The following is an 8138-nucleotide window of genomic DNA, read 5'->3' as shown; positions in this document are numbered from 1 at the left end:
TCTGATATAAATCCGTCCCACCCGCAGGGCTGTCTGGCTTGCTGAATTCACACCTATAAGACACCTCTCAGCCCGTTGTGTGCTTACACGACCTTGCCTTGTAGTCTGGTTACAAAGGCTTGTCTTGTCTCCTTAGATTAAAAGCTAGAAAGGGATGAATATTTGTTGGACACCTACTATGTGTCAGGCACTGTGCTAAGCCCTTTAAAGATGGTTTGCATCCTGCAAAGTGTGAACCCTTATCCCCATTTCACAGATGAGGCACCTGAGGCTCAGAGATGTTAAGGGGCTTGCTTCCCATCCTCAGTCAGGAAGCAGCAGAGCTGGGATCAAACCAGAGTGCACCTTTCTCTAAAGCTGTGACTATCTGCCAGCATGGGGGTGCCCAAGGCAGCCCTCAGCATCCCCCTGGTGCCCCTCACCACACATTCTCCCAGAAGGTGGAGAGGGTTGTGCTGGGCAGCCCAGTGTGATGACATATGGGCAGGGGTTGGGAGCACTGGACTCGTACTGGGGGCTACTGCTTCCCAGCAGAGTAACTTTTGCCAGGCAGCTCATCTCTGGCCTCAGTTTCTTCATCGGTAAAATGGGGTCAAAAGGGTGGAACTCCAGGCGGTTTAAAGAGGTGCCTAGCACACAGCAGGTGCTCACTAAATGCTTCCTGCGTTGTGAGGCAGTGAGTAGACCATTTGGCCTGCATTGAGGAGAGTCTTGATGCCTTTAATTTGTTTGACTGCATGCAAATGAACAAATAAAAGGAGGTTATAACCTTGAACACTCCCTCTCCCCAGTCCACAGCCCTTGGGTGAGATAGGAAGGGAGATAGGCCTGAGGAGCATGGGATTGGGGGAATCGGTGTGACAGGGTCCTGGGAAGTGGTGAGACTGAAGCCTTTGCAGCTGGAGCCACCTGGGGGCCCTCTGGGAAGCCTTCCTGGAGGAGGTGCATCTGTTCCACCTGGGGGCCCTCTGGGACGCCTTCCTGGAGGAGGTGCATCTGTTCCACCTGGGGGCCCTCTGGGACGCCTTCCTGAAGGAGGTGGCCTTTCAGCCAAGCCTAGGAGGGTGGGAAGAAGCAGGGGTGTGAATGAGAAGTGGGGAGGCAGTCCGGGAGGTGGAGCGACCTCTAGAGCTGGGTTCTAGCTCAGCTCTACCGTTTAAGAGCTGGGGCCTTAGGTGGGTGACCCCTTCCCGGGACAGTGGGGTAAACACCCCCGACCTGGATCTCAGTGGGAAGCCAGGGTGGAATGCGGCAGAGCAGTCACCTGGGACACGGGGGTGGTCAGTATTGCCACCCCCCCCACCTTCTTACTCCTGACGCAGCCCCCATGCTGAGGGGTCAGGACCCTCCCCCAGGCACGACCCTTAATTTTAAGGAGCTGGCCGCGGTGGCTGGGGGCTTCCTGCCCCCTGGGGAGGGGCAGGGAGCTCACCAGCCACCGCCGTCAGTCTGTCTGTCGCCTCCACGCCTCCCCCCTCCAGCGTCCCGCGCCTGCAGCTTTCCCCGAAGACATTTGGTGTCAGTATAAGGACGGCTTTTCCTCGCACGCGGCGCGGCTCGGTCTCGCCGCCGCCGCACGTCCCCGCACCGCCAGGCGCTCGGGCTCCTCCGCAGCCCCCGCCGCGCGCAGACCCCGCGCTTCGAGCCCGGAGCCGGAGGCGCGAGCAGAGCCGAGGCAGGCGAGAGACCGGCCCCAGCCCCGCGCTCCCCGCCGCGCCGGTCTCTCCCGGGCACTTGCCCCGCCGCTCGGTCCCCGCAGCACCCGCGCCCCCGCCCCGGCCCGGAGCGCCGCGCTCCCGCCCGCCGCCCGCCCAGAGCCTCGCGGTCCCTCCCGCCCGCCGCCTCCGCCTCCTCCTCCCACCATGGCCCGGGCCCCCGGGCCCGCCGCCCCCCGCCCGCCGCCTCCCGCGCCCCGGGGGCTCAGCTGATCCTGAATTGGCGGGGGGTCGGCTGGCGGGACTGGAGGTCCCTCTCGATCGCCGGCTTCGGGTGCGGACGCATCGTCCCCGCGTCTCTAACCTGGACGACCCCCCGCGGCCGGGCCAGGTCCATGCCAAGGTAGGTGGGGGCGGGGTGGGTGGGGGGAAGGAAGGGAGGGCTTCGTTTCGATGCCAGTTTCTTGGCGCGTTGGCTTCTCTCTTCACTGGGGCATTTATTTATTTATTTATTTCTGGGGACCGATCCTTCCCACCCGCGCGTACCCGTCAGGTGAGCCCCCCATCCCGCGCCTTCGGGGCCATGCCTTGGGAGGAAGGACAGGAAACTTTGACCGGTCCCCTCTCCAAGGCCACGAAAGTTCTCTCGGTGCCAATACTGAAGCCAGCTGAGCCAGCGCTGCAGAAATTTATTCAACAAGTCAGGCTGGCGGCCGGGGCCCGGCTGTCCGCGCGTCCGGCCGCCCCTCAGCGGCTGCGGCTCTGCGGGCAGCTGGGCCAGAGCTGGTGCCCGTGTCCGGCGGGCTGAGCTGGGAGCGCTGGCCCGGGAGCGCGGCAGCGGGGGGCACTGGATGGGGGAATCCCGGGCAGGGTTTAACTTTGCTGGAGGCGGGGGTGGCGGAGACCCCCTCTTTGGCCCGCACCCCAGCGGGGCGGAGGCCTCGCTGCATGAAGCCAGGCCAGGGTCGGAGCCGGGGCTGTAGGGGTGAAAGGGACCCTCGCCGGCTGGAGGTGTTATGTAATGAGTGCTCATGATGATTGGGTACTAATTGCCTACTGGGTGGTGTTAGGGGGGAGCTGTGGGGGACTAGGGGGCTTGGCAGTGGTGGGGAGGCCTCTTTTGGGGGAAGTCATGGTGCCTGGGGGAGGGGGCTGTGGTGGGGCCCAGGCTGAGGCCTCAGTCAGCTCCTCTGCTACTGTCTTTCTTCCCTGTCAGAGCCCTGGGGGGTCCTGATCTGAGGATGAGATTGGGGTCTGAGAAGACCTCTGCGCTATATTCTCGTCCTGAGGGTCTGTGTCCTGGGTCCAGGTGTGTGTGTGTGTGTGTGTGTGTGTGTGTGAGAGAGAGAGAGAGACAGAGAATGAGCGAGCGCTGGAGTGGGCCTGCGTGTCTGGCGTGTGTGGTGTGCTGGGGTCTGATCACCATGTGAGGAGAGTCTTGGTTGGAGCACTCAGATTGGCCCAGGCAGTGGCCAGTTCGTCCTCTGTCTCTCACCGCCTGGAGGATTCACCCCGCAGAGGCTGGCACCGCCTCGGGGCTAGGATGCTGTGTGAACAGAGGTGTGGGTCTGTGGCCCAGCCCAGGGGAAGGGTTTGGCCCGGGGTGTGGGCCTACCTTCCTGCGCCCCGTCCTCAGGCCCTGCTGGCACCTGGTCACCTCTTGGATCTGTGGCTTCTCTTAGCCCTAAGGACTCACTTCCGGAACTCTTGTCCACCCTTCAGGACAAACTTTCTGTTCAGGCTTCAGGATCCAGGACTGGGCTGGGAGTCTAGAGACCTCCCAGTTCCCTTCCCGCCTCCACCATCAATGCAGAGACAGAGGGAGGGGACACCAGTGGATGACAGGTCAGGACAGGACAGGGTGACACTGAGCAGGGACCAGGTCTGGGGCTGCAGCAGGGGGAGGAAGAGGAAAAGGAAAGAGTGTGCCTGGAGGCTGTTGAGCTGGCCTGGCACCAAACCCATGAACCTGCCCACAACCCCAGAGGGCCTGGGCACCACACCGTGGCCTCCATGCTGTCTTCCTAGCTGTGCAGAGCTGCTGTGCCTGCCCCAGGGCTCACGATAGGAGGCTTGGGGAAGGGGCTGCAGGGCTGGCCGGAGGCCCCTTCCCCTTCCTTTGACCAAAGTTCTCTGCCCACTTCTTCCCCATTTCTTCCTCCTCACCCTGCATGCCTTTCCCCTCGCCCCCATTCCAAGCCTTCCTGAGAAAGCTAGGGCTGAGAGGGCATCTTCCAGGCCCACCAGGGGGCGCCAGGCAGTCCTCGGGTCCCTGCAGCCTCCCCTTGACCTTGAGTGGTCAGGTAGGGGTGGAGGGTGCTGTGAGAACCCCCTCCTCTCTCACCCTCTCTCTGCTCCAGACATCCTGCTGAGCCCATAGCCAAACGGGGAGCAGTTTTGGGGACCGCAGCCTCTCTGTGGTTCTGGACCCAGTTCTCCACCCTGAGCCCATGGGGATCACCACCTCTGACTCCCCTCCCCCAGTCTCCTTCATCATGCCCCCCTCCATGGCCCTCTCTGCCACCTTCACCCCACACCCCAACTGTGGCTGCCCTGGGCCTCAGCCCCAAGGAAGGGGCTCTCAGGCCAGTCTGTTTCTGGGCACCACTCTGTCCCTCCCCCACGCTGGCAGGGCTCCTGCCACCCCGCAGTTCCTAGTGCTTTCCAAGGGAACCAAACAGGCTTCTGTGTGGCTCTTTGATCCATGGCTGTCTCCACTTCGGCAGCTGCCTTCTTTGATTCATCAGCCCCCCAGCTCGTGGTGTCAAAACTGTCTGGAAAGAGGGGATGCTGGGCTGGGTATGGGGGTCTATAGAGACCCCCCTGGGCTGCAGGGAGAGCAGGGCGCTCTCCCCTACATCCCTTCTCCACTGTCGCCAGCTCTTCCCCTGCTCCTCTTCCTCGCCTGTCCTCCTGTCCCCACTTCTCCTTTCCAACCCCTTCCCTGCCTCCTGTTCTTTGCTGCAGAATGTTTTCTTCCCATATGTTCCTAGGACATGCCCCAGCCTTAATGCCTTCAGTCTGCTCTTGTGCCCCTAGAGTCCCGGGTCTGGCCTGGGGGCTCAGAGAGCCCAGGGAGCTGTATATGCCCTGCACACTGTGGGTGTGTGGTCTGTGGATCTCTGGGAGTGTGACTGTGTGGGTCTGGGTCCAGGGATCTAAGGATCTGTGGGTGTATGTGTCTGAATCTGTGGATGGTGGATCCATGGGTCCGTGGGTCTGTGGATCCTGATATCCGGGAAGATGTGGGTTGAGTCTCTCCCCCCACCATGGCTGCCAGTCTACAGAAGGAAGAAAACAAATTGGATTTTCTGACTTCCTTTTCTCTCTAATATTTATTCTTCACGTACTGTGTTCTAAGGCCTGTTCTGGTCACTGGGGGACACAGCAGTGAATGGAAGGGAACAGACAAAACCTGTCCTCTTGGAGCTGCTGTGCCTGTGAGAGGATCCGGGCCTCCCCTGCCAGGTGCTTTGTGGGGACATGACCACAAGTCCTGGTTTCCACTCATGCTCTGGGATTGGAGAACCCAGACTGTATTGATAGACAAGAGGTGCAGATCACAGAGGATTTAGCATGGCATGTTTGGACACCTCTGCAAAAGAGCTGGGTGCTTTTGGGGCTCCTTGAGCAGGAGAGGACGAGAAGGATGTGGTATCTTGAGAGTGGAGGTTCTGTGGAGGCCGTGGGCTCTTTAGGGCCAGGTTCAGTGCAGACCTGGCCCTGCCTCCCAGAACTTCTCCCTTCATCTCTGAGGCTCTGCCTCTACCTACTGCCCCCTTCTCCTGGTCTCTGGCCGGAGTGGTCTGGCTAATGGTGCATGTAGAGAGGAGCATTAGGGTCTTGCTGCCTGACCTGCCCTGTTAAGCAGCGGGGGCTGCATCCAGCCCTCCGTCATTCTAAGGTCTTAGGCCCCTTTCGGGAGGGGCCTAAGCTCTGTTCCAGCTGGGGTAGAGATGAGCAAGTCCACAACCATGGCAGGAGGATCAGGTCACCTAGCATCACAGGAGCATCCGCTTCTTATAAAACTGGGATAATACCTTCCAGCTGAAAGGATTTTTGTGCGGCTCAGACGTGTTTCTGCAGCACCTAGCATGGGGCCTCGTACAACGAAGCTGTCTTTTCTTTCATGAAGTTGCTTTCCAAATGTTTTTCCCCATTTGCTATCTGGTTTTCAAGGCAGAAAAGGCATCGTCTTCTGCATTTTATACAAAAGGAAATGAAGCTTGGGGAGACCATGTGATGTGGGGAGGGCAGAGCTGGTCCTTGAGTCCTGGGACTCGTGATCCAGTGGTCTTCCTGCTGGACACCCCTCCCTCCCATCAGGGGCCAAGTTCACCCTGATTTGCTAGCTGAAGTAAGACCTAAGGCCCTAATTACTGCAGAGTGAGTAAAAACTGATCAGCAGAAGCGCCTGCTGGGAGATGTTCAAACACACTGATGGAGGTTCTGACACAGTCTCGCTTGCCACACTTGTCCTAGGGCCGAGAGCTGGCTGAAAACAAACAAATGGCAATGCCTGGTGATAGACACGTGGGCAGGTGCAGGGGGTGGGGGCGCAGGTGGGCTGCAACCTCCTGTCCACAGTCTGGCCTGGATAACCCTTTAACTGGTGACCTGGAGCTGGACTGCCCAGATCCAAACCCCAGCTCTTTTACTAAGTAGTTCTTGACCTTGGGAAGATCCTTTAACCTTCCAGTGCCTCATTTTCCTCACCTATCAGGTGGAGAGAGCAAAAGCCCTTCTCAAAAGCTTACTCTGTGCCTGGCATATAGTAAGTACTCACAGATAATGTCGGCTTTGATTCTCGTTGGCCATCACGGGAGGGGTTGCTGACTGAACCCACTCAATAGGCTGCAGAGCTGGGAGGGCTAGCTGTTTATTTTTGTGACAGGTCTGAGATGAATGACTGGAAGATGTGGGCGGGCTCAGCTGACCAGACCAGAGCAAGTTTTGTGACAGGTCATGCAATTGCGGGGGCCGCACTTCAGCCTTTCCTCTTTAGGCTGAGGAGCTCTGGCTTGGCTCAGCTTCTCTGAAGAAGATCTGAGGGGATCAGTGGACCACATGCCCCACAGGTGCTGCCGTAGGACTGGGTTGCCAGCTGGGTCCTGATGCTCCCAGTCTGCATCAAGAAAGGCCAGAATCAGGCATGTAACCTATCTGCTGTGCTCTGGGTGGCTTGGTGCAAATCCGGTCGTGCCTGTGCAGAGGAAAGGGCACAGACTTGAGTGTGACTGGGGAGGGGCCCCAGGGAGGCATACGATGTGGAAATTGTCACCCAAGGAATGGTTGAGGGAGCTGGTGACAAGAGGCCTGGGGCAGATGAGGCTCAGGGGTGGGCGGGCTGTCGTCATGCGTCTGCAGGGCTGTCATGTGGAAGAGGGAGCAGATAGAGGGTTCCAGGGGCTCTGGGACTCTGGCTGGAAGATTCTGGAAGGCAGGCTTCCTGTAGTCTCACAAAGGCTTTTCTGTGGAAAAGATGCAGGCTCTGCATTGGTTTGTATGTGTGAGTGGCTATTGTGTCTATGTGTGTGTGATTGTGTGTATGTGTCTGTGTATTCTGTGTGTGCATATGTGTCAGTATGTGTGTGAGTGTATGTGATCTGTGTGATTGTGTGCATATCTATGTGTCTGGGTGTGTGATTGTATGGAAGTGTGTCTGTGTGTTATGAGTGTGCCTGTAAATGGGTGTTTTGTGTGTTTATGTGAGTGTGTGTGATTGTGTGTATGTATGTTTGTGAGTATATGTCTAATTGTTATGTATGTGATTGTGTGTGCCTGTGTATCTTTGTGTGCATGCATGGCTGTGTGTGTCAGTGTGAGTGTATGTTATGTGAGTGTATCTGTGTGACTGTGCATATGTATGTGTCTGTGATTGTGTGTGTATGTGTATGTGTCTGTGAGTGAGTGTGTATGTCTGCGTGTGTGATTGTGTGTATGTGAGTGTGTGTCTGCATGAGTGAGTGCTGGTGTATCTATGTACCGTGTGTGGTTATATGTCTGTGTGAGTGTGTGTTACGTGTGTATATCTGTGTGTGATTGTGTGTGTGTGTTTCTGTGTGAATGGGTACTGGTGTATCTATGTGCCGTGGGTGGTTGTGTGTCCACGTGAATGTGTGTTGTGTGTGAATGTCTGTGTGTGTGATTGTATCTGTGTGTTGTGTGTGTGTGTGTGTAATTGTGTGTGTATGCTTGTGTTTGACTGTGTGTCTGTGTGTCTGTGAGTGCATGCTGGTGTACCCATGTGTCGTGTGTGATTGTGTGTCTGTGTGTGTTGTGTGTTATGTGTGTATGTTGGTGTGTGTAATTGTGTTTGTATGTCTGTGTGTGTAATTGTGTGTGTGTATGTGTGTCTGAGTGCATGCTGGTGTACCCATGTGCCGTGTGTGATTGTGTGTCTGTGTGTGTGTTATGTGTGTATGTCTGCATGTGTGTGATTGTGTTTGTGTGTTATGTATGTGTATGTAATTGTGTGTGTGT

This window comes from Theropithecus gelada, chromosome 10, assembly GCF_003255815.1.
Source record: "Theropithecus gelada isolate Dixy chromosome 10, Tgel_1.0, whole genome shotgun sequence".
Taxonomy (NCBI): Eukaryota; Metazoa; Chordata; class Mammalia; order Primates; family Cercopithecidae; genus Theropithecus; species Theropithecus gelada.
This window is presented reverse-complemented; position numbering follows the sequence as displayed.